At 39.9% G+C, this 27347-nt stretch overlaps 1 protein-coding gene across 1 annotated transcript in view; it reads right to left on the reverse strand.

The window, feature by feature from the left end:
• The window catches only part of jazf1b (JAZF zinc finger 1b), a 261570-nt gene that overhangs the window by 67451 nt on the left and 166772 nt on the right, over positions 1–27347 (reverse strand). The gene's annotated exons all lie outside the window — the stretch shown is intronic.

Genomic DNA, 27347 nt, shown 5'->3' on the forward strand with positions numbered 1-27347 from the left:
ATGAGTCTTAAAACAAATAGAACTGTGTTAATCGATTCCCAAATTTAAATGGATACTGTCATCTATTTTTAGCATAAGTGAAATACGCCTTTTTAGAAAAATTACACTTCTACAACAGTAGCCACTTTATTAGGTGCAAAAAGTTTAAAGTCTGTGTAAATATAAAACTGAGCCCAACAGGTCAACAAAGGTGGACTTTGATCACACTACAGCAAGTAACACAGCATGGCTGTTCAAGTCCTGGATGATAATCCAAATTCTTACATGTTTCTACAGTAGCTGTTTTACAGCCTATGTCTTTCCACATCAGGGGAGCTGTCACATGCAGACACATACATACACTGCAGCTGCCCTGTTGTGTTTGGCAAGCTTGGCAGACAGTGGTACACAATGGAACAGGGATTGAGTGGAAAAAAGTCTCCAATGTACATTCTTGTAACAGCAGAAGGAAACTGAAAGCTGATCCAAAATACCTCACACTGTGAGTTGGCACTTGGAGGATATAATTTGAAAATCTCACATACACAAAAAGCAGGTTATATGACAAGCTCTTGTGCTGAGTTGCTGATGCTGCATAACATAAATATGTCATTACTAGACTGTTGACAGTTAAGATTTTTGTAATGTGTAAACCCATGAGCCTAAATATCCAAATCAGAAACCATAAAACTCATCAATAATTTATTATTCACATTTTATCCTCTGGCTTTAAAAACTAAAGGGAAAATGCTCAGTCAAGTAGAATAACTAGATGCATATGAAAAGAGTATGAACGAATAAGTCAAAGAACTTAACATGCCTTGTTATGTTAACATACTCGCATTCCTTCTACAGAGGTTTTTCCACATTAAAGAATTCTGGTTATACCACAAACCAAATGCTTATCTTTAACTGGGTCAGAGACAAATTGGTTAGATTAAATTAAATGTGCTGTAGTTTACTAATGCTAACAAATTAGATCTCACTCAATATGCAAAATTTCTATTCATAAACTTAAGGTCGGCTAATTACTCTGAAGAGCCTGGTTCTGTCAGCAGTGTTGTGCTAATTCAGCTCCTCAAAAAATGGAATAAATTTATTCTAATCAATTAGGAGCAAGAGGAGAATTATTATCTCTCTGTTTAAAACACAAACAAGCTGTAAACCTTCGTGCAATTCTTCTGTATTTTCCAGCTACAAATAAAGCTTTGGGACTTGACCTATTTGCCAAGATAAAGTGAAATTAGCACTGTAAGTATCAAAATAGGACCTCTGATAACTATTCCTCGGCCTAATTTTCATTCAGTCTGTGTTTAATCTCTATTCATTATTAACAAGCATTTATAATGTGACCCTGACAGCTTGCTACTGCTGTGATAAATGATCTGACTCAAGTCCGATTAAAAAATGCAACCTTGAGTGCTAATTATCTCAACAGACCTTCTTAATAACAGGATTCCTTGTCAATTATCGCATCACAGCATGGGTGTCATTTGTAAAGAATATGCAAACCTACCACAGAGACAAGATTCCCATAATTCTCTCTTATCCACCATATGTAAAACTGAGGGTTTCTGTACCTTCTGCGACCTTTTATTAGTGAGCTGACAAAATGATAAAGCTAAGCACAGCAAAACCCCTACCAAAACCAATTATGCACCACATTTTAAGTCAATTTGAAATCAACATAACAGTTATTAGTGCTGCATTTTTACCTGACAGACTATGATATCTGTCTTTATACGTCAGCCCAGTAGAAGGGTCATAAATTCCCTTCAGGTTACGAAGGAAATTTTTTCTGATCTACTCAGATGGAGGCGAGGTTTATTTGCAACATCAAACTATAATGATGAAAATGATCACACTTTGCAGTTTCAAAGCTGGGCATTCCAAGAGAGATCACGAGTTATGAAGAGGATGGCATACCAGGGAGATGGAGGTCAGCCAATCTTAGTGGCTTCACTTCCATAAATTTTCTCAGTGCCGTGCGGAAACTACCTAGATCCACTAGATGGCTGGTAGTCTGTTGTACAAACTGGCAATAAGAAGCTCCAATCAATTATGTACATAAGTGGAGAAGTCAGCTTTGGGTGTCATCAGCAAGGAGGAAGTGAACCCGTTTAAGGGATGGCCAAGATTTCTCTAAGACAATAAAAGCAAAATATTGCAGAAACTGGAAATATGAAATAAAAACTGAAAGTGCTTTGCAGAATCAGTGGAGTAATATACCTGCCATTGCTAAGATCATAACAGGTGGCAATTTTTAAAAAAATTATTGATAGTTTACTGTCAAAGGTTGATGCTAATATAAATGCAGAGCTGATGACACTGGTGACAGCGTATAGCAGCAAGGTCCCTTTGGGAATGTTGCTCTTCAACATCCAATGGAAACGTTATTGGAAGCAGTAGAAAGAAAAGCATAGCCCATTCCAACTGCAATGTTTGTTTTAAGTGTGTTTAGGACTCATTAGAGATAAGAACATACGAAATAGGAGCAGGAGTAGGCCATCTAGCCCTTCGAGCCTGCCCCGCCATTCAATAAGATCATGGCTGATCTGTCATGGCTCAGTTCCACATTCCCGCCCTCTCCCCATAACCCTTAATCCCCTCTCTTATCAAAAACCCATCAACCCGCGTCTTAAAAATATTTAGCGAGGTAGCCTCCACCACTTCAACGGGCAGAGAATTTCAGAGATTCACCACCCTTTGAGTGAAGAAGTTCCTCCTCAACTCCGTTCTAAACCGCCCCCCCTTTATCTTGAGGCTGTGCCCCCTAGTCCTACTGTCTTTTTTTAGCGGGAAGAGTCTCTCTACCTCTATCCTATCCATCCCATTCATCATCTTATACGTCTCAATGAGATCTCCCCTCATTCTTCTAAACTCTAACGAGTACAAGCCTAGTTTATTCAGCCTCTCCTCATAGCTCAACCCCCTCAACTCCGGTATCAGCCTAGTAAACCTCCTCTGCACTCCCTCCAAGGCCAAAATATCTTTGCGCAGGTGCGGCGCCCAAAACTGCACGATAGTTCAAATCTCACTTCACTTTTACTGGATTTGAAATTAATAAATTTGATATTATTTTCTAAGATAATGAGAAATACAATCGGGGCTGTGAAAAATTGGCTTCCCGTTCATTACAAACTTGTTTCACCCTGCTGGATAGACCAATTTCATCCACCCTCTGTCAGAAAATAGCATTGTGAAGGGCAAGTAGAGGGAAGAGATTCCTGAAATATGTACAACAGAGCTAGCTTGACAAGGAAGAACACAGTGCTGGATGTAGCTCTGGGGATTGAAATGGGACAAGTGAAGCAAGTTTCAGCAGAAGAGCACTAGGTTAATAATTATAAAAGAACGACAAAAGAAAAATCAAATGTTAAAGCACTTACTTGAAAGAGGGCAAATTTCAGCAAGCTGCAAAGAAATCTGGTACAGTTAGTCTGGAATCAAAGATTAAACAGGTAAAACAGGGAGGGGGGTTCCTTATTGGACATTCTGTAAGGTGACACCACTAGCAATGGCAAGGGCTTCCCCTGGAGAAACAAACAGTCTCCTCTGCCCTAGTCAATCACATGCACCATCTGCACTCCCATGGCCAGTCTGACAGGCTCCGGCATGGCCAATTCCACTCACCTCCATTCCTGGACCTGCTCCAGTCTGGTTGCAATCCCAGCAATGGCGACCACTGCTGGTGCTGCTGCTGGAACTGAAGAGCTGCCAGTCTTCTGAATGCCAGGCATCTCAGAAGCACTTCATCTTCCCTGAAATGGATGGGAGCCAGGACACCAGACAGTAAATTACCTGATGCATATAAAATCAGTTGGAGACTCCCAGAACAGGCGAAGTTTGGGTTGTCCTTGATGATGGATGGGGTCACTGTTGTCGGTAGAATTCCAACCATAACCCTGGTTTCTGATTTTTAAGAATCATTATTGCAACCTGTTTACATAGACTATAATTTTCATTTCTAATTTAGTACACAAGGTTTTAAAGACTTAAGGTGGAATTTTACAGACTCGAGTCCCAAAACCAGAAAATCCTGTCTGAAGTCAACAGACATTTCCATGTCTCACCCCTCGCCCGCTCCGATTCCCATGGCGGGCAGAACGGTAAATTTCCAGCCTTTGTTTTGGGATCCAAAATGGAGATCATCTGTGTAATCTCTGGCTGGCACACTTCCCTATTCTACCACCTACTAATCATATCCTTGCCATTCCTCATACATTCTCTCCCTCAGCTCACCCCATACTATACATGAAGTCTCAAACTATACCACTGAACATCCCTCAAAACAGGTGTAATACAAAACTTCATAACCTTTACCTATGGTTGCCACTACAATCTTCTAGGACTGACTCCATGTCATTCAAAACTGCCATCATCACTTCCATCTTCAATAAAGATAATTAATTTCTTCACTTACTCCTATTTCTGACTCTTAGGTAACAGTTTGCATTTTTACAGTACCTTTAACATAGTTAAACTTCCTCAGATGGTTCATAAGAGTAATTAAAGCAACCCCCATTTAACACAAGGCCACAGAAGTAGATAATAGAGTAGGTGACCAAATATTTGGTCAAAGAGCTAAGACTTAATAAGCATCATAAGAAAGATGGAGAGTTGAAATGGTTTAGGGGCAAATTCTAGAATTTAGGGCCTTGGAAGCTGAACAATTAAAATTGGGGATGTGCAAAAAGCTAGAAATAGATTCACACAGATATTTCAGAGTAATGTGGGGCTGGGAGAGGTTACAGAGATAGGGAGTTGAGAAGCCCTGGAGGGAATTAAAACAAGGAAAAGAAATTTAAAATTGGGATGTTGCTTAACCAAAAGTCAAAAAAAGCCAATGAGTAAAGGAGTGATGGGTGAATGAGACTTGGTTTGAGTTCAGACAAGTTTGTAGAATTTTGGATTACATCAAGTTTATAAAAAGCTGAACGTGAAAGGTCAGCGAGGAGTGTAGTCAAATAGTCAAGTCTAGAGGTCACAAAGGCACGAGTAAGGTCTTCAGCAGCAGATGAGCTCAGGCAGGGCAGAGGCCACAGAGCTGGAAATTGATGGTTTTATTGCTGGCTTGGATATGTCGTCCTTCCAAAATGTTGCAAAGTAATGATACTTTGCAACTCACTCCCAGCTTCTCACATCACTTTTCATTTGAATCTTTCCAACCTGGAACTTCCAGCTGACTCACAATACTACTTTCGTCACAATCATCTCATATGTTGTGCGTTGCAATCCTTACCCTCCTGCTGATTTATCAGTTAGTAATTGCCTCCTCCTCCTCCAATATACCTTCTCTGCAGTCCAACTTCGGGTCACTTTCTCAACCGACTAATATACACACTAAGTAACTGCCAAACATTTTTCTTTTTTTGTGTGCACACTTAGTTCCATGGACTATTGACCAAGGTCCATCTATTATCACTTCAGATTCAGTATCTATTACCTTTTCAAAATATTGCTGGAGGCATGGGATCAACTGATTGCATCAGTTCACTTCCATCAACCTCCTTTGCAGCAGTCTCAAACTGAATCAGGATTTGTATAATCTTGATGTCCTACCTGACTCACCGCTCAGCTTTCTCTCCCCATACCTGCATTGTCACCAAAGTTGTTCCCAAAACATTTCCAAATATGCTTGCATTTCCTGTAGCTCAATTCTGAGCTCAGAATTGAGCTACTTTATCAAATCTACATTTTAATGTGTTCAATCTTGCCTCGCAACATCAAATCTCCATCAGCATAACATTATTCCAATGTTGCAGACCTTGTCCACATCTATACTATATCCACACTGCCATTAGCACTGTAGTCTTAAGCGTCACTGTTATACACTGCCTCTATATTGGCCCATCAAGTACAAAATTCCCATTCTTGTTTTGAAATTACACCAAGATTTTGGCTCAGATTTTCCCCACCATGGTGGAACAAAGGTCTTAGGTAGAGGAGAACACTCACAATGTTAAAATGGTGGTGCAGCCTCGTTGGGCCGAAGGGCCTGTTTCCCGTGCTGTGTTGTTCTTTGTTCTTTGACACTGCCCATTGTAGGGGTGACACTGGAGTTGGGCCAGGATTCATACCTGTGCTATTCAAAGAGCTGGTTGACCATTTAAATCACCAGCTACCTCCACCGAAATGGGATTTTGATAAAAGTGAACATGTTGTCAGAGAACTGTCAAAATTTGTCAAGGGGGTCTCCAAGGATACTAGATGAGCAAACATGGAGGGTACAAGAGCAAAAAGTGGCGTGCATAAGTTAGCACAGGGTTGAAGGACAATGCTGAGGATGGGGGGCATATGTTCTCATGGGGATATGAGGGATCATGTGGAATTGGTGGGGGACATGGGTTGTCATAAATGGGGCATAGGGCATGTGTATGGGGTGACAGGAGTGAAAGGAGCTTTTTTTTATTTATTTAATCACAGTGCCTTCTGCCAACCCACCTTTACACTGGCAATGTCTGGACATGTTCTGGGGTGGGCCACCCGATTCCTATCTCAGCCCACTCTGATCTGCAGATTGGCATTTTAAAGATTGGGTTCACAAAGTTGAGAGATCTCTTGTCTCCTTTGCTTTTGTGATCATCTTCTGCCTAGGTCCCTGCCCATTGGAATTCTCTCCAATTCCTAAACTATTCTTCTGCCCATTGGAATTCTCTCCAAAGCTCTCTATCATGCCAATTCTCTTCCTTTTTAAAATCTCCTCAACCAGATATCCTAGTTTTGCCATGGCAGTCCCAGATTTTCATAAATATCCTAGTGCCCTAACAATTTCCTCAAGTTCTTTCAAATGTTCTGGTCTTTAGTACTTCCATTTAGGGACAATCTTTAAACTATGTCAATGGGAACAAGGCAGTGGCAAAATACTAATGCAAGCAGAATCTAAACCGAGAAGCCACATTGTGGGGTGACACGATGGTTTACACTGTTGCCTCACAGCCCCAGGAACCCAGGTTCGATTCCTGGCATGGGTCACTATCTGTGCGGAGTCTGCAAGTTCTCACTGTGTCTGCATGGGTTTCCTCCGACAGTCTAAAAAATGAGCTGGTTAGTTACACTGGCCATGCTAAAGTCTCCCTCAGTGTATCTGAACAGGCGGTGGAGTGTGGCAACTAAAGGATTTTCACAGTAACTTCATTGCAATGCTAATAATAAGCTTACTTGTGACACTAATAAATAAACTTTAAACAGGACTGGGGGGGACATGTTGCAATGATTGACAGCTCCAGCTAGGCTTGTGTTCCAGGAGTGCTCATGAGATCTATCCAGATGTGGTTGTCTCTTAGCAACCATGAACTTGCTGACATTGGGGCATGTGGCACAGCTCCAGGTGAAAATGCTCAGTAAGGGGATCGATGGAGTAACAGCTTATTGCTGCACTTGAATAAGGCGCAATCACACAGACTCTGAGCTCCTCAATATGCAACTCAATGTTATCAGGTCAACGTGTCCTGGTTTTGACTATTGAAAATCTGGTCACCCAACTCAAACGCTCCTCTTTAATCATGCCTTTAGTTATCCATACTCCATGCCGCTTCTCTTTTTCCATCAGTGTTCATTTCTGCAGTGAGTATTCTATTCAGACATTTAAAGAACTGAAAGGCAAGTTCAGCACTGAATTTGAAGCAGCAGTCCAACCTCTCAGTTAGTCTGGCAATCAAACTGCTTCAGCTTTGCTTTTGTGATTTATCACATCATTTGTTAACAACAGTCAGCACAGATCCAAAAAAAGAAAACCCTGCCGGACCAACCTCCTTGACTGCTTTCAGGAAGTCTCAACCCAAGTGGACTTTGGTAATCCCTATGACGTGGTATACCTTGATAAAATGCCAATAAAGATGCTATTAATTGAATACAAAACTGTAGGGATTCATAATAAATCCTGCGAATAGTTAAGAAACTGGCTGAAGGGTAGGAAACTCGTACTTGTGAGAGGAGCCATGTCAGGAGAGAGGCTGGGGAAGAGGAAGAAAGGCCAGATGATGGACTGACTGGGCTGCCTCAGGGCCCAGTGTTTGGCTCACTGCTGTTTCTAATCACCATACATGACCCGAATTCAGAACTCAAGAAAGTGATCACATTTGCAGATACTACAGTAGGTCAGAAAGTGCAATTGCAAAAGAGAGATCAGAAGTTATAGAATGGGACAAAATATTTTAAGTGCTCAGTACATCAAAATTTAATGCTGAAATATAAAATGCACAATGGAAAACACCACATTATTTAAGAACTACCCAATTAAGAACATAAAAAATAAGAGGAGTAGGCCATCTAGCCCTTCGAGCCTGCCCCGCCATTCAATAAGATCATGGCTGATCTGAAAGTGGGTCAGTTCCACTTACCCGCCTGCTCCCCATAACTCTTAATTCCCTTATCGATCAGAAATCTATCTATCTGTGACTTAAACATATTCAACGAGGTAGCCTCCACTGCTTCAATGGGCAGAGAATTCCAGAGATTCACTACCATCTGAGAGAAGTTCCTCCTCAACTCTGTTCTAAACTGACCCTGCCTTATTTTGAAGCTATGTCCTCTAGTTCTTGTTTCCTTTCTAAGTGGAAAGAATCTCTCTGCCTCTATCCTATCTAGCCCCTTCATTATCTTATATGTCTCTATAAGATCACCCCTCAGCCTTCTAAACTCCAACGAGTACAGGCCCACTCTTTCCTCAATCTCTCCTCATAAGCTAACCCCCTCATCTCCGGTATCAACCTGGTGAATCTTCTCCGTACTCCCTCCAAGGCCAATACATCCTTTCACAAATAAGGGGACCAAAATTGCACACTGTACTCTAGTTGCAGCCTCACCAGTACCTTGTACAATTGCAGCAAGACCTCCCTGCTTTTATATTCTATCCCCCTCGCGATAAAGGCCAACATTCCATTTGCCTTCTTGATCACCTGCTGCACCTGCAAACTGAGTTTTTGCGAATCATTCATTCTTTCATGAATGGTGTAGGAATAGTTAAACATAAATGTGAAAGAGATTAGGAGCCTTTGTGAGCTCAACTATAAATATTTCTAACCCATGAAGAACAATCTATAGCCAAAGCAATAAAATGTAAATCAGAAGAACTGATGGTTAAATTATATTGTGCTCTGCTCAGATTGCAGTTTAAATGCTGTGTCTCATTCTTGTCAGCAAGAAACAAAAGTATTGAAGTCAGTGCTGCAAATAGCAACGAAGTTCTTTCTTCAAGTGAAGGTCTGAATTACACGGCAGGATTGTAGTAATTTGAGCCATTCAACCTCCAATCGAGGCATCAGAGAGGTGATTGAAAGGAGAATATAACAACATTCTTATAAAGTGTAGAAAATGCTCACCCAGAAGATTACTTTTAATCAAATTATGGGAATAACACAGGTGGGAGCACAAGCTCCAGTAAGTAAAAGATAAATTTCAGATCATCAGGAAATGCTTCTTCAATGTGTAATAATTATGTATTTATACTTCCACACGAGAAAGATTGACCCTGGAAAACTGTTGGATGCATGAGGACACAAGGAACAGAAGACCATATGGTCCCTCAAGCCTGATCCGCCATTCAGTACAATCATTGTTGGATCTTAGGCTTCAACTCTACTTGCCTGCCTGCTCCTATTATCTCTAATTCCCTAAGAGAATCTGTTCAACCTTATTTTAATTTATTCAATGGTGTGGTATCCTCTGAGGTTGTGAATGCCAAAGATTCACAGCCTTTTGAGTTGAGCACTTTCTCTCCATCTTGATCCTAAATGTTTACCCCTTAGCCTGAGATTGTGCCTCATGTTCTAGATTCCCTAGCTAGGAAAAATGAACCCTCAGTATCTACCCAATTAAGCCTTTCTGAATTCTGTTTAAATGAGATCACCTCTCATTCTTCTTAGCACCAGAGAACAAAGGCCCAATTTATTTAACCTCTCTTCATAGGACAATCCTCTCACCCCAGGAACCAGCCTCGTAAACTCTCACTGCTTCCAATGTGAATACATCCTCTTCCTCAAATATGAAGACAAAAACTGCATATAGTGCACTAGATGTGGTCTCATTGAAGAGGACTGTAGCAAAGTTGTGAAATTTTGTGTTGCCAAGGTTTGAGTCATCGTCTAATTTCTCATAGCTGAAGAGTAATTTGAAATGGAAAGGGCAAAATCCAGTTGTTTGTTCTAAGTAGGAAGTAACAACATAGCTAGAACTCTAAATGAGCTTTTGCAAAGGGAGTTTGAGGTTCTAAATTAAAGCACAGAATTTCAAGGCAATAATCTCTGGATTGCTACCTGACCATGCACATATTTTCATAGGGTCAAACATTTCAGAAGGTTAAAACTTGTGGGTCAAAGAGATGCATTAAAAAAAAGGTGTTTCAATTCATAAACATCAGCACCAGTACAGGGGGAGAAAGGGAGCTGCTCTGTTAGGACACGTTCTACTTAAACCAGATTTGGATCAGTGTTCTGGTAGATTGTATAATCAGGGCTGTGGAAGGGGTCAGATGAAGGGAAAAATAGAAATTTGTACAGAAAAGGTGAGGCAACAGAGCAGCATCTTGAATTGGGTAAAGACAAGCAGAGTGGGACAGGAAGAGACAGAGTTTAACAGTAATAGTGCTTAGTGAATGAGGTCCATGCAAAGAGTGGAAGTTAATCAATGCTCTTTATCTAAATGCTTGAAGTGTTCTGAATAAGACAGTAGTAATGGTGCCTGAGGAGACAAGAGGCGACATCTGAGTGAGATGGAGACCGGGTGAGTAGCGAATTAGGTTCACATGGGAATTCTGTGCACAGGGAAATGAGATGCTTTAAGTAAGGTTTATTGTAACTCATAAAATGTGTTAAGTATTAAATCAGATTTATCAGTACAAGGTGAATTTGTGATGCCAGGGTCAAGGATGTCACAGAGCAGCTGCAAAACATTCTAATGGGGGAGGGTGAACAGCCAGAAGTTTACTTTGTTATCAATGACTTAGGTAGGAAGGGGGGCAAGCTTCTGAACATAGATTTCAGAGAGCTACGAAGAAGGTTGAAAAGCAAATACCTCTAAAGAAGCAATCTCAAGATTACTTCCAGTACCAGTAAAATGGGAAAACTGAATGATTGAGCACTTGGTCAGAGAACTTATACAGGAGGAAGAGCATCAGATTTCTGAGCCATTGGGACCAGTTTGCAGGCAGATGGGATCTTTACAAGATGGGCAGGCTACATCTTAGTAGGACCAGGGCTAACACCCTTACAGCAAGATTCACTAGTGTTTTTGGAGAGGGTTTAAACTAGATTGGCAGGGGATAGGAACCTGAGAGAGAGCTCAGATTTGAGGGCAGCAAAACTGGTAAAAGCAAGTAGAAAGTAGAAAGCAAAAACAAAAGGCAAACAAGCATAGGCAAGTATTACATAGGATCAGAAAAGAGAATAAAGTTAAAAAAGCAGGTACTCTATCTGATTGCATGCAGCATTTGCAAAAAAGTTGATGATTTGGATCGGTATGATTTAATTGCCATTACAGAGAAGACTACACAGGTAAGCAAGATTGGAAACTAAATATCCAAGGATATTCAGCATTTAGGAGCAAAAGGCAAAAGGAAAAGGAGGTGGGGCAGTACTCTTAATAAGTAGCAAGATCAGTACATTGGTAGTAGTGGAGCTTAGATCAAAGGATCACGATGTAGAATCGGTTTGGGTGGAGCTAAGAAACAGCAAACATTGATGGGAATTGTTTATAGGCTACAAACTGTAATGGTAATGTTGGGCACAGTACAAAATCAGAAAATTAGAGATGTGTGGAACTGGTTCGTACAGTAATATGCCAACACCTTCGAGGGCAATTGGGTATGGATAATAAATTCTGGCCTAGCCAGCAATGCCCACACCTCTTGAATCATTAAAAAAAATGCTCTAGTATGAGGGAAAACTGGTTACAGTTGATTGGGAAATAGGCTAAAAGGTATAGTGGTAAATAGAAGAGTGGGAAACGTTTAAAGTAAGGATTCAAATCTTTCAACAAAATTATATTTCATTAAAAAACCTGATGACCTAAATCCTAGAGTTCTAAACAGGCATCTGCATACACAGTGGATGTACTGGTAATGATTTTCCAAAATTTCCCACATTTAGAACAGTCACAGTGAATTAAAAATTAGCAAACGTAACACTGCTTTTGAGAAAGGAGGGAGAGAGAAAACAGAATTTCAGGCCAATTAGCTTGACAAGTGAAATTGCTGGGATCTATTATTAAGGAAGTCTTAACATGCACTTAGAAAATCATAACCAAACAACAAAAGTACAGTACAGGAACAGACCCTTTGGTCCTCCAAACCCATGCCAATCATGATGCCTTAACTAAACTAAAATAAAACGTTCTACCCTTCCTCGGACCGTATCTTTCTATTCTCCTTATTCATGTACCCATCAAGAAGCTTCTTAGATGTTGCTAATGTGCCTGCTTCCATCACCCCCTCTGGAAGCGCATTCCAAGCACCCACCACACTATGTGAAAAACTTCTCCCATCTCCCTTAAACTTTTCCCCACCTTGACCCTGCACCCCTGGTAAATGACACTTCCAGCCTCAGTATAAGCCTCTGGCTACGCCTCTCATAATTTTGTAGACCTCTATCAAGTCTTCTCCCCTCTCCCTCCCAGGCTCTATCTTTCCAGTAAAAGCAATCCTTATCACCTCAATTACTAAATCCCTTCTGAAAATAAAGGCTTACATTCATAACCCCACATCAAAGACAGCTAATCCCGTCAATAAGCTGTCAATAAAAGTGTGAATTTAAAATCCCTCACTGAGATAACTATCATACAATAATGTCAACGCACAGCTATTGTAACCTACTAGAAGTTTTTTCAACCCTCATTAACACATGCAGCCTGCTTTTTAAATTTTGGAGGGCTGGGAATTTAAATAATTTCACTGCTGGTGTGTTGTACTTCTTACTGACATAAGTTGTTATTTTTATTTTTAAAAGGGCTGGGGATTTAACTAACTTTACAACTTGAGATTTATTCTACCACTCAAAGGGTTGTGAACTACAAAGGGTTGTGAATGAATCCGAGTACATCCGCTGCCTTGGAAAAACAACCAGCATAATCAAGGACCCAGTGCACCCTGGCTATACTCTCTTACACCTTCTTCTGCCAGCAAAAAGATACAAAAGTCTGAGGTCACATGCCAACAAGAACAGTGTCTTTCCTACTGCCATCAGGCTTTTAAATAGACCTACCTTATATCAAATTGATCTTTCTCTACAGCCTAGCTACGACTAACACAATATATTTCACCCTCTCCTTTCCTTCTCTATGAATGATATGCTTTATCTGTATAGTGAGCAAGAAACAATACTTTTCATTGCATATTAATACATGTGACAATAATAAATAAAACCACTAACTTAGGCAGGTTGTTTTTTTCATTTTTAAAGAAAATAACTTCACAGATTCACCTATTTTCCTTTAATGAACATATCCATTTTCAAAATTCATGATTCCCACATTGATTGGTTAAGGACCTTATTATAATGAAAATGGGACCCATTTGAACTCAGCACTGACCATAGTTTCCACTGGTTCTGTGAAAATCTAGTCCACTGTATCCCTTTTAGAGAAAATCAACCTAGTACTCTTCTCCATCTCCAACCCTGTTCAAATTTGCAATATTCTTTGCTGCCCCCCATGGAATCTCACAGGAGAGGCACAGAGAGGGGATGGAATCTGCACCACATTTGTCAGCAAATACCGATGCATATATTTTAGCACAACAGTTGGAATGTTTGCACAGAGATGGATTCAAGGCAAAGCTGGGTAAGCTTCGAGGAGAACAGAATTCAAGGTTATGGTGATGGCTGCAGATGTTGATAGAAGTTAGATGTAGATGGGTGGGAGAAGACTCATTTGGAATACCAAATAGGCTAGCAGGGATAATTGGCCTGTTTCTAGCCTGCAGGCCACATATTGACTCCAACATTTATTGGGTCCAAAGTGGAATCGTGGTGATCCCTTTATACATCCTTCATTGTATAAAGACCCTGATTTCTGCCTTATTGACTGATGTGGCGCTCTGTCGGGTGTGAATGTGATGCAGGCCAGGAACAGGCAAGTTTGGATTGTTCGGTAGAGATCGTGGGGCGGGAGCCTCGGCTATATTACGTGACCAGTAGAGTCAGAAGTAATCCCGGGGGTGGGGAAATCAGTAAATGCAGGAGTTTTCCTGTTTGTATGGAGGAGGTGGTGCCTTTGAGTAGGGCTTTAAACTTGAGGTGGGGGGAGGGGTAGAGATTGTAGGGGTAGGGGTGCAGGATAACTTGGGAAGCTGGGTGCTCCTTCTCCTAGCCCAATAATAGTGCTGGTGAAAATTCAAATCCTACAGGCAGCAGTTCTCACCTTCCTTGAGCCTGAGAAATCTGAGAGGCCTGAATTAAATTGAGAGATAAAATCTGAGGTACAGATTTTAAAATATACATAAAAATATATGGTTGCCCACATCCTGTTACACTTCCATTACAACTGGAAGTGGATATGTTCAAGTTTAGGTTTGCAAAGCATGAATCTTTATATCCCACAAAAACCAAACCAGCCTCTCTTTATGGGTTAAATTCTCCTGTGTAACCATTCTGTAAAGCTTCAGTGAATTAAAAAAAGCAATTTACAAGAATCTAGGAAGACGTTAAGCCTTTGATTAATAGTGATTTAAAAATAGTGTTACGAGAACCACAATTCACACATGATGAGTATTACTATAGCCACGGAAGAATATTTATGAATCACAACAACTACTCACATTTATATTGTATCTTTAACTTAAAATGTCCCATGGGGCTTCAAAAGAGCATTCTCAAGACAAAATTTGACACCAAGCAACATTGGACTGGCGAAAGGAGTGTCTTCACTTCAAAAACACTCCTAGTTTTGAGGAGTGTCTTGAAGGAGAAAATGGATCAGTAACACAACAACATTTAAGGAGGGAATTCCAGAGTTTACGGCCTAGGGACACAGTCGCCAATGGTAGAGTAATGAAAATCAGTGTGTAAAGCCAGAATTGGAGAAGAGCAGTTACCTCACAAGACTGTCATGCTAGGCTGAAGTGTTGGATGTTGGTTCCTCATGGGGAATAACAAATGACAAAATACCTTATTAAATGCTGACAATGAAGCGAACCCTGACTGATTTTCCATTCCCTAACCCAAGGGCACCAAGTCCAATTATTACATGCCTATTGGCACTCCTGCTGACATCTTATAGAATGGTGCCCCAATTGAGATATGAAGAAAAAAAATGTTTCCATCAACCTGGCTACTTTAGAATTATTTTCTCTTTTTCAAAATGGACAATTGATGGGCTGATAAAATGGCACCATCTTATCACACATCAGCTTCCAGAAGTTCTGAACAGTTCGAAAGTGAACAAAGGATAACACTTCACACCTACTTGAATGTAACACTTCTTGAATTGCATAAATATTTCAGCGCAATGGTTTAGCAGATGGGATTCTGCTCCAGCGAGCTATGGACAAAATCAGCTATTTGTGACTCCTAATATCCAATGTGGCATTAACGGCCCAATCATTACTTGCTCCAAAACACAACAGTTTTCAACCAGCAGACCTCATTAATCAACCCAAAACCGCATTATCCCATGACCAAGACTTCAGCTGTCTGAATTTCTTTAAGTAATAAGCTGTTGGAACTTATAATCAGTGACTGTTTGACCACCAAAAGAACAGTAACCCTAAGCAAATAACCATTAGCTGTCTTACCATCATACCGGAAACAGCAGAAAGAGCTCTGTTAAGGTACAATTCCCTGGGCCTTATCTACACTGAAGTACTGGAAGATTGGAACTGGTACCTTCAAGCCTAATTCAACTCTATGTACCTTCTCTCCTCATGGAAGTTTCACTTCCAGAAAGATAGATCACTCCATGACAGTCACCCAACCTATCCTCTGAATAAACATTAAGTCATTTGATTCTAGACTCATGTAAAACCATGTATTTTATTGTAATCTGACCTTGTACTCCTTTTCTTCCCTGATCCCGCTTTTATTGTATGATTGCCAAAAGGAAAAATGTTACAAAATTCTTTTCCTGTGTTTCACGTGTGTGAAATAAATCAACCTCTTTTACCTTATCTCGAGGTTCCTGTGTTATTCTTGGAGGATCGGAACACTCCAAATTTATGGGTTGGGAAAATACGCCACCACTCATAATGGGGGAAATCAAAACTGAAAAGCACCTCGCTGTTTATAGATAGGTACTGAGAAGAGAAATCAGGGCTGTTTAAACTAATCCCCCTCTTGTCTGTAACAGTGATTTACAGAACACACACTTGAGCAGTCCTACATTTTGTTCCTTTCTCAATTTTTTTAAGACATAATGGGCAGTAGATTTTCATGTCTGTGAAAATTTGATACAATTCTAAAGAAAAGTATACAACACAAATAGGTCATCCAACCCAACAGTTCAAGCCACTAGTTATGATCTACATGAGCCTCGTCCCACACTATCAGCTAATCCGTCCAGGTGCCCATTGACACAGACTTTAGACCAAGTTTGTTGTTTCTCTTCTGGTCTCAACAACCTATATAATAAGACAACAGGCCTGTCAACCAGGTTATGATCCATGGCTAGTTAATTTTTCCTCTCCATGAGTGTCAAGGAAAGAAGTGGTGTGTCCATGTGGGAATTATGTAATAGTGCATCTACCTCTGGGTCAGAAGCTCTGGGATATAGTGCCATTTCAAGACATGACAGCCATGGAAGGTGTGTTCATGATGTGGCCAAACACATTGATTATCAGTTGTAAATCCTTCCAATATGCCTGATGGCAGGCAGTAAGAGCAGAAGCTTTTCCTAACAGCCATAATGCAGAAGGCAATGGCAGAGCACTGCAGCACTTTGCCAAGCATAGTCTTGGACCAGTCCAACGGAGGACCTTGGACATTCAAGGTCACCAACAACCTTTCAGAGTATGGTACCTGAGAAAGGAGTTGTCTACCTCCTTGCATTTAGACTCCATGTCTCAGGGAATAGAGAAAAAAGGAGTAGAGAATATAGAATAGAACTTTATGATCCATGCAAAAGCGGAAACTTGTCCTTGGATTCACCTCCAGAATAACATATAATCACTCAGGCATCAATTTAAAAAGTGAATATTTCATGTATGTTGACATTCACACATTTGTGCAATTATAACATATATTCATACCATACGAACGTAACACATTGCACTCTGCTATTTGGTTGTATAAATAAAACAAATAAAAACAGCAGATTGAGTTTACATTGTTATTTAGTAAGCTTAAAGCACTGGGGACAAAAGGTGTCTTGAATAATTTTTTCCTGGCAACAGACATTCAAAAGCACCAGCCCAAAGGGAGCCCTTCAAATTGAGGACATAAAGAGTGAGAGGTTCATCAATGATGACCTAAACTTTCCTCTTAAATGCATTGTTTGTTATCAAACCATCTCATGAAAACCACCATACCTTACATCAGTACCCAATCTTGGGACAGAACAGTCTGTGTATAGAAGGAAGCTGCAATATTCACACGAGGATACAAAAGATGCACATTTCTACTTTATGAAATACCATCTTACCACCTAGTTGCTATTTAAGTGGACCTTGAAATAAATAGTCATCCATATAAATTCTATGTTTTATTATACTGCTGTTCTGAAAATAAAAGCATGCTTCACCACAGCACTGAAGTTTTCCTACACCAGAAAATATTATTAAACTGTTGAAGAGGATACCACAAACCAATGATCTGAACTACATCACATATATTAACCATATGTCTTCTGCATTCAGTTGACTCTATGGATAAGTAAAGTAAGTTTTGGAGGAGATGGCAGAATGGAGGACTAGTGATCCAGAGGACCTGGTTAATCCTCTTAGGCCACGGGTTCAAATCCTGCCATGTCAGCTGGTAAAATCTGAATTAATAAGTTTGGAATTAAAAACTGGAAGTCTCAGTAATGGGCATCCATGACACCATCATTGATTGTCATAAAAACTCATCTGGTTCACTAATATCTCTTAGGGAAGGAAATCTGTAGTCCTTACAGAGTCTGGCCCACACATGATTCCAGACTCACAGCAAGATGGTTGGTTCATAACTGTCCTTTAAAATGGTCACACATGCCACTCAGTTCAAGGGCAACAATTGCTGGCCTTACCAGCTTAAAAAGATTAGTAAGGATGAAATAGGAATAAGTTCCTCATGTTCTTAATTACATTTAAACATTACTGACTATTGCTTATAAATATTTATCCTTTTGAATTGACACTTCTTCCCAATCATGGCAAAGGAATCTCCTACTTATTAAAAATCATAAGTCATCAACCGGATGCAAGATATAACATTCATTCCAACAACAGCACAAGTTTTAAATTTCACTACTAAAATATTAATAGCCTAACTCTGAAATCTAAACACAGAACTCTCCAAAAGAAAGACAGAGTAGCATTCCAGTTCTTCAGTGCAACATATTCACATTCAGATTCAGATTCTGGATCGGAGGAAAAAGAGAAATGATTGGTGTGTAATGTTCTAAATTATGAACAATACTCATAGCACATGTAGAGATATGCACGGGCTGGGTTGTCTTGCTATGAGATAATTCCCGCAAGAAAGTGTTGGAAGATGAAGGAGGAATTTTTAAAAATCTTGGTTAAGTTATTAAACCTAAAGATAGAGATATCAGAATTATTAGAACCGTTGTTTTAAAGCTGTTCAAAAAGTGAAAACAAAACAACATCTGATATGCTTCTGTTAGCATTCTATTGAATTATCAAAGGAGATAACAAATGCCATTCCTTTCCCAAAGAAACGTCATGCCAAAGTGAGTAAGCCAGCCCTTCAGAGCTGGAATGTGTTTATTGCATGGTAAAACTCTATTTAATCCTTTTGGACTGAGTTTTACATGGAAGTTAAACACGATAGATAGATCAGCCTTGGCAGTCATCAGAGATTCCAAAATTCCTATAGCAACCAGCCGTGGATTAGTATTATTAACTTTTCTACGAGTAGATGGGAAAATTGCAGAAGGCCCTCAAAACATTGATCTATATACACTCCTTGACAGTTTTAAATTAAGTTAAAGCCGCCATATAAAAAGTCAACACGTTAAAACTATACAGGACTTGTTGGAACAATATTGTGGTGTGGCAAAACTAATTAAATTGCAGTGTTGCACAATTTTACTTTCATATAAAGTATTTCGTAATTTCCAGTTTTGTTATTCATCAGAACTTCCCAAATTTATCATAAAAAAGATGTACATTTTAATTTGTAAAATGTTCAGCGTAATGAGATGGCTGGCATGTTTCAGCTACATGGGGTAGATACAATGCTAAAGTCATTACAGAAGCAAGTAGTATGAAAAAAATGTCCTTCGTTTAACCCCAGGGGTACTGTTTTTCCAACTTTAGACTTCAACTTGAAGTGAATGATTGTATAATACTTTTCAGTTAAATTCATTCAAGTAGAAAAACATTTCACTCCTTTTCACCCCCCCCCCCCCCCAATAAATTTGAGGTTATCTAACGCTCTGCTGCTTGTGTCCTTACTTGCACCAAATCTGGTTCATCTATTACCCCGTTCTCAATTAACTTTATTGGATCACAGTTAAACAATGCTTCAGTTTTAAAATTCCCACCCTTGTTTTCCAGTCCATTCAAGCCTCATTCCTTGCTACTTTTGTAATACCTCGAGCTCCACACCCTTTGAGACATCTATGCTCTTCCAATTCTCGTCTCTTCAGCAACTCCAATTTTAATTGTTCCACCATTGGTGACTATGCCTTTAGCTATCAAGGTCCTCAGCTTCAGAATTTCCAACCTAAATGTTGCCATCTCTCCATTTCTTTTTCCTCCTTTAAGATGCATTTTCCGGTCCTGTCTGTGGCAAGAATCAGTTTGGGCAAGAACAAAAATTTGGAAAGAGCCAAATGTCTGTTGGCTTTGAGCAGAAATTTTAAGTCCTTGCCCTACTTTGATAAAACGTTTGGTCATCTGTCCTAATACGCAGCTGTGTCAAATTCTGCTATATGACTCACCCGTGAAATACCTTGGGATACAGATCACGTTAAAGGTGCTATATAAATACAAGTTATCATTGTTGTTGCTGTATAATGCCTGCAACCTGCAAAGCATGACATGATAGATAACTGGTCAACAAAAAATTGTTCTAGGAAAACAAAATTATAAAAATAAATTTACATAGCACTATGGGACATTCCCAAGAGATTTACAACAAATGAATTACTTTTGCTATTATGTGAGCAGTTTAGCCTACATTTAATTGCATTTTTCTATATTTCTGATCTGGTAAAATATTTTGATTTGCTGGCCATTACATATTCCCCTGTAATTTATCAGGGTGAAATGCCACATGCCATTGCCAATGAATTCGCCACCTGTTGTATGTTCTGCTCTATTTCCATTCAGTGCATTTTTATGCTGTGGAGATGAAAACGCCAAAAACACCTACACGTTAGATGATAAAAGAAATACATACTGTAAGAGAAATTCAATTTCTGTGCTCAAAGGAAAATCAAGTAAGATTATCATAGGCGGTTAATTCAACACTGTCGGTTTTGTGCCCCTGCTGAAACTGATGATGACCCTCAATAGCTTTGACATTTGCAACCATATGACAAAGTGCTGATAAACTGGTGCTCAAACCCGGGTCCCTGGTGCTGTGAGGCAGCACTGCTAACCACTGTGCCATCAGGATGTCATGTCCCTTCAGTATCTTAAATGTTTCAACATGATCTCATATTTCTAAACATCAATGAGTATAGGCTAACTTATGCAATCTTTCTTCATCGAATAAGCCCTTCATCCTAGGAATGAATCGAGTGAACCTTCTCTGTACTATTTCTAACACAATTATATCCTTTTTCAAATAAGGAGACCAAAACTGTACACATTATTTCAGATGTGACCTCACCAATTCCCTCTACAGCAGCAATCAAACTTCCCTACTTTTATATTCCATTCCCCTCGCAATAAACACCAACATTCTATTTGTCTCCCTTTTTTCCAGGACACCCAGATTCCTCTGTAACAACAAGTATTGTAATCTCTGTCTCTAATTAAATAATATAATGCAGCAATTAAGGGGCAATACACATATTAAAGCTGCCCACCAAAATTGTAATATGGAGCATAGGAGTATAAGCCACCCAAGTAGATGCGCTCACCATTACATTTTAACAATACAGCTGCATTATGAACTGAGCCCAGATCATAAACACATTTTTACTAACATGTGCAACAATGCGCTTTGCAAAGTGCATAAGTGGCATCTATTGACAGAAATGCAGTACTGCGCAAAAACACAAACCCCTCTATCATAAGTATATTTATAGGATTTATTGATGTATCCATTCCTCAAAAACCATGGTTCCATATGTCCATGAGGATTAATATGCCCTGGTGCAGAGGAGGAGAAGGAAAAGCAAAAAACAGTTACATTCAAATCAAATTGCAAATAAATAAATGCTGTGAGAATACCAATAACTAGTTAATAAGTGAGTCAACTGAAGGAGTGGGTGTTTTGACGTTTTAACCATAGATTTCAGAAAAATGGACTGAGACAATATCCATATGGAGAACACAAAAAAACTCAATAATTGATGGCATATTGCAATGTATTATTTCTAAAATGTGCATTTTTTTTGAAAAAGAACTATGACACATGATCAGTTTACATACAATAATAGTTTGTTTTCTTACATTTATTAGATCTATTTATCATAATTTAGCAATGTGTACCATGTTGTGTGAGATAACTCCAGTGTAGCATCTTTGTATCACAATATAAATATGTTTATGCAAATTCTAACTCTCTCAACAGGATTACAATGCTGTCCCAAACTTTGTTTTACAAAAATCAACTAATTATGAAGGTTTTCACAAAGGAAATATGGAGAAACTGCTTTGACTTGCAGGACGGTCAATAACAGACCACAAAGTTAAGACAATGACAAAGGGATCAGAGGAAATAAGATTTTTTTTCTACACACAGTTGTTATGATCCAAAGTGCAACACCCAAAATGGTGGTTGAAGGAGGTTTGATATATGCTTGAAAAGGAAAGATCTGAAGGGTTACAGGAGGAAATAAGGGAGCGGGTAAGTTAGATTGTTCTTTCTTAATGGACGGAATAGCTTGCTTCTGTGTTGCTCAAGTCTATGAGCTGAAAATTAACTCCCAAAAATGTGATTGGGGCCATGTCAATAGTTAAAATACAAAAGTCTACAACCATACCCAAATATATGTTAAAGCTCCCCACTTCTTGTGTTAGTGACAGTGGGATAAGGGACAGACGACCAACACGTATGCAGATAAGTGGCTGGTCATTTAAATACTGTAATGAGGGCGCATCTTCTTTTTAACAAGTTTTCTATTTTTAACGACAGGCCTTTTCCAGCCCTCAAGAAACACTGCAGCTTAAAGGAGGCAAGAAGAACTGAATCCTGTGACAAGTGCCTTTCCTGCACTATTTGTGGGCCATAACAACCACGCCCAAATTTTCTAATGTACACCACTCACTCGTGCGCACAGTACCCACAATCTCTCTGCTCCTCCCTGACCACTATCCAACTGACTACCCACTTCCAATCCAACACAATGGAGCCACACCCCTTATTCTTGGTCCCCCATCTAATCCCCCTCACCCCAAAGCCAACAATCTGAATCCTCTCCCCACAGTATCTCTAACTCCCCAATCTCTTTCAGTACATTTACTTCTTGCAGCCCTGTGAAGCAGGATTCCTGATGAGAAAGCCTTCATCCTATCAAATAGTTTAGCTGTGGGTGGGGGAGCCTCACTTAAAAAAGCTCTGCAGTTAAATTCTGGAGTAAATTCATGAAATCTGTTCTTCTGTGTTTCCCAACCATACAACAGCTGCTCTCCACCCCACTCGCCTCCAGACTAAAATCCAGGTCCATAATTTTAACTTCAGTGTTGTGTAAATACACATATATTGATGTACTGTCAAAAAATAAATCCTTAAGCCATGTACAGAATCACAGCATTTTATTTTTGCAGTGAACCAATGCTTATTGTTAATTAAGAACATTAGCATGGCCATCTCCAAGTTCAGAAATAGTATGAGGCCACCCTGAATTATCCTTGATCGGTGGCAATCCAGTTCTCTGACAAATTATCATGGACAGTTAATGCTGCAGGCTGATGGTGTCTAAGTTTAAATGCTTGCTTAAATGCAATGTGCATTCTTTACTTACCATTCTTTCTTACCTTATGTTTTTCCTCAGTATTTGTATTCCAGATCCACAGCAAAATCTAATACCCAACTGTGGCAACAGAACACAATCTGATTTTTTTTTCAAATCGAAACAGCAGGGAAGAAACAGTGTGCCTCAACTCAATTGCTAAGGATTGCATAAGGGCAGCAAGATTTAATTCACTCCAGTTTTCTTAATCCTTTCATCTGGAAGTAGCCTTCTTCCAGATGGTCCAGGTGAGATTGTGAACTCTGCATGATGGGGAGAGTCGGGGAGTCACTGGAGCAAAGTTGAATTCCGTCATCTACCCTGCAAACAAAATAAACCTCTCCACTTACCCTGTTCCCACCCTCTTTGCCTCCCCACTAACCATTCTAGTATGACAAAAACAATCAAATTTGTTCATGTAAGGCAGGTATATGTTTGGGAAAAGGCCAACATTTATTGCCCATTCCTAACTGTCTTTGAGAAGATGAATATGAATCATCATCTTGAGCCACTGCATTCTGTCTGGTGAAAGTACTCCCACAGTCATGTTAGGCAAAGAGTTTCAAGATTTCAACCCAGCGATTATGAAAGAATGGCGACTTATTTCCAAGTCAAGGTGGAGAGCCGTGAAGGGGAACTTGCATTCAGTGAAGGGCCCATCAATCTGCTGCCCTTGTCCTTTTAAGCAGCAGAGATATGAATTTGGTGCTGTCAATGGAGGCTTATTAAGCTGCTGCAGCTGTTGTTGGTATACACTGCAGATCCCAGTGGTGGAGGGAGTGAATATTTAAGTTAGTAGATGCAGGGTCAACCAGTAGGCTGCTTTCTACTAGATGGTGTTGAATTTCTCAAACATCATTAGACCTATGCTCATCCAGACAAGTGGAGAATGTTCCCTTACTCTCCTAACTTGTGCTTTATAGATGGTGAAACAGGTTTGTGCAGTCAGGTGAGTTACTCTATGCAGTTAACCCAATTTCTGACCTAATCTAGAAAAAAATATTTATGTGGCTAGTCCAATTAAGGTTCTTGTCAAGAATTTACCCCAGGAAATTGATGATCTGGAATTCAACAATGGTAACGTCATTCAGTGTCAAGGCCAGGTGGTTAGACTTTTTTTTGTCAAAGATAGCCAATATCCAATACTTGTGTTGTGAATGTTACTTGCATTTTAGCAAATCTAGCCTGATTGTTGTTCAGGTCTTGCTGCACGTGGGCATCGACTGCTTCACTTCCTGAGGAGTTCTGAATGGAATAAAATGACTGCCTAACTGGACATTACAAATAATCAGCAAACATTGTTATTTGACCATACAATGGGGGGGAAGATCACTGCTGAAGTAACGAAAGATGTTGGGTCTTGGGCTGCCCTTAAAATTTCTTGCTGTGATGTCCTGGGGATAAAATGATTGGCCTCCAACAAATACAGCAATCTTCCTTTGTGCTAGGTACAGTTTCAAGGTATTGGAGCATTTCCTTATGATTCTCATTGACTTCAATTTTACTAGGTCTCCAGACCTTAATGTCGATAGAAGAGTCACACTCACCACTCCTCTAGAATACAGTTGTTCATGCTTGGACAAGATGTTAATGAATTGTCCCTGCTAAACTCAAACCAAACATCTGTGAGTAGAGTATTGCTGAATAAGTGGCACTTGATGGAAGGTGACCGCAACAGTTTCTACCATTTCGCTGATTATTGAGAGTAGACTGATTGGACAGTATTTAACTCGACAGGATTTTTCTTGCATTTTACAGACAGGACATACCTGGGTAATTTTCCACTTTATGGGTAGATGCCACTGTACTTTGCAGCATGTGCCCCACTATTTCTTTTGTTGGATGTCATGAATCAAATTGGCTAAATATTAGGTTCTGTGATGGTGGTAACCACAGCAGGAGGTCAAGGTCATCATTTACTTGGCCGTCATGACTGAAGATGGTTGCAAATGCTTCAGTACTGTCCTTTGTACTTGTGTGCTTTGCTCTGTCATCATTAGGACATGGATATTCTTAAACTCTCCTTTTATTGTTCATTGTTTGATTTCTCACTATTCTTCAATGTGGCAAGAGTGCAGGACTTTGATTTCATCAATTGGTCATGTGATCACTTAGCTCTATCTGTAGTCTGTTGGTTAGCATGCACATAGTTCTGTGCTGTTGCTAAACCTTGTTGACACCTCATTTTTAGTTGCTTGGTGCTGCTCCTGACGCGCTCTTGTACACTACTGATTGAACCAGGGTTGGTCTTCTGGCTTGATGCTAACAACAGTGAGGGAAATAACAGATCGTGAAGATACAATTCTGAAGCAATACAACTCTGTATTGCTGATGGCCCACAGTATTCCATGGATGCTCAGATTTGATCTGCTAGATTTGCTCTGAATCAATCCCACTTAGCACAGGGGCAGTGTCGTACAGCATGATGAAGGGTATCCTCAAATGTTAAAAAAAACTTGCATTTATATAACACTGTTCATGACCAAACATTCTAAAATGCTTTACAACCAATTAAATCATTTTTGAGCGCACTCGCTATTATAATGGAGGAAATGCAGCAGCTAATTTGTGCACAGCAAACTGTCAAACAGCAGTACGATAATGACCAGGTAAGTTGTTTTTGCGATGTTGATTGAGGCATAAATATTGGTCAGGGCACCAAGGATAACTCCTCTGTTCTTGTTTGAATACTGCTGTGGTGATGTTTTATGCGCATCACAGCAGACAGATGGGGCCAAACCTCATCCGATGAGATGGCACCTTCAACAGTGCAGCACTTCCTCAGAACGGCACTGGACTATCAGCCTTTATTTTTGTACTCAAGCCCTGAAGTGGGACTTGAACCCAGGACCTAGTGACCGATGTGAGAGTGCTACCTACAGAGCCATTGTTAACAAAATAAGTTGGGGCTTTGTCACCACAAAGATTGCATACTGGTCACTCCTACCAATACTACCAGCGACAGATGCATCAGTGATAGGTTGATTGGTAAGGGCAAAGCAGGTAGGATTTTTCTTAATGCTACTTACCACAGGTCAAGTCTGACACCCATGCCTTTCAAGACATAGTCAGCTTATTTAATAGTGGTGCTACCAATGGATTTTCAAGTCCCCCCTCTCAGAGAACAATTTTTGTTATTGTTTACTACTGTAACTTGTTTTAATGAAAAGTTCAACAATTAGAGATTGTATACAATTTCTCATCTGAAATCCACAAAGGTGGATGTTACAACAGGAATACAAATTGATTTCCCCTCTCATTATAGGGATATCAATATCATTCACAATTTTTTAGCAGCAGCGTGGTTAGAGATTGTGAACTCTATATGGTAGGGATAACGGTGAAGTCACTTGAGCAAAAATTGAGTCCCATCATCCTAAACCCAACCTACTAAAGCTATCCATTTGTCCTGTTTCCATCCTTTTGCCCTCCACCATTCTAGTCATGCAAATGTATGACTAAAACAAATCAATTTGTTCATGGGGTTAGGGAAAAAGAGTAAAAAGTCTGACAACACCAGGTTTTAGTCCAACCGATTTATTTGATAATAGACTCACAAGCTTTCGGGGTTAGCCCCTTCGTCAGGTGAATGGAGAGTTCTGACGAAGGGGCTAACCCCGAAAGCTTGTGAGTCTATTATCAAATAAATCGGTTGGACTAAAACCTGGTGTTGTCAGACTTTTTACTGTGTTTACGCCAGTCCAACGCCGGCATACCCACATCATGACTACTAGGGAAAAAGGCCAGCATTTATTAACTTTATTTTCCTGTTCCTCCAAAGTCATGCCGCTAGTTGACACTAGCTGAAGCAAGCGCAGAACATATTCTGCCCTGGTCAACCCAAAAATGGTATTGGTTTCTACTAATGTCATAGGACCAGATTTAAATTTACAGTCAGCTGAACATTCTTCAGACAACTATGACAGTGGCAGCCAATATTCTGTCCCCTCACTACTTTCATCAGGTGAGAAATCTGAAAATGCAGGCCTTGGTTTTGAGAAATTTGAAAAATTGATTTTCATCGCTCCCTTTCATTTCCCCTCACCCACCCGAATAAATGACTAATCCAATATTTGCCTGTGGTTGGCTGTGGGGTTAACGCCTGAAAAATTACAAACACTTTGGCAAGCAGGCTCCAAACGATCAACTTCCAT

This window comes from Carcharhinus amblyrhynchos, chromosome 2 (genome assembly GCF_965287045.1).
Source record: "Carcharhinus amblyrhynchos chromosome 2, sCarAmb.v2.hapA, whole genome shotgun sequence".
Lineage (NCBI taxonomy): Eukaryota > Metazoa > Chordata > Chondrichthyes > Carcharhiniformes > Carcharhinidae > Carcharhinus > Carcharhinus amblyrhynchos.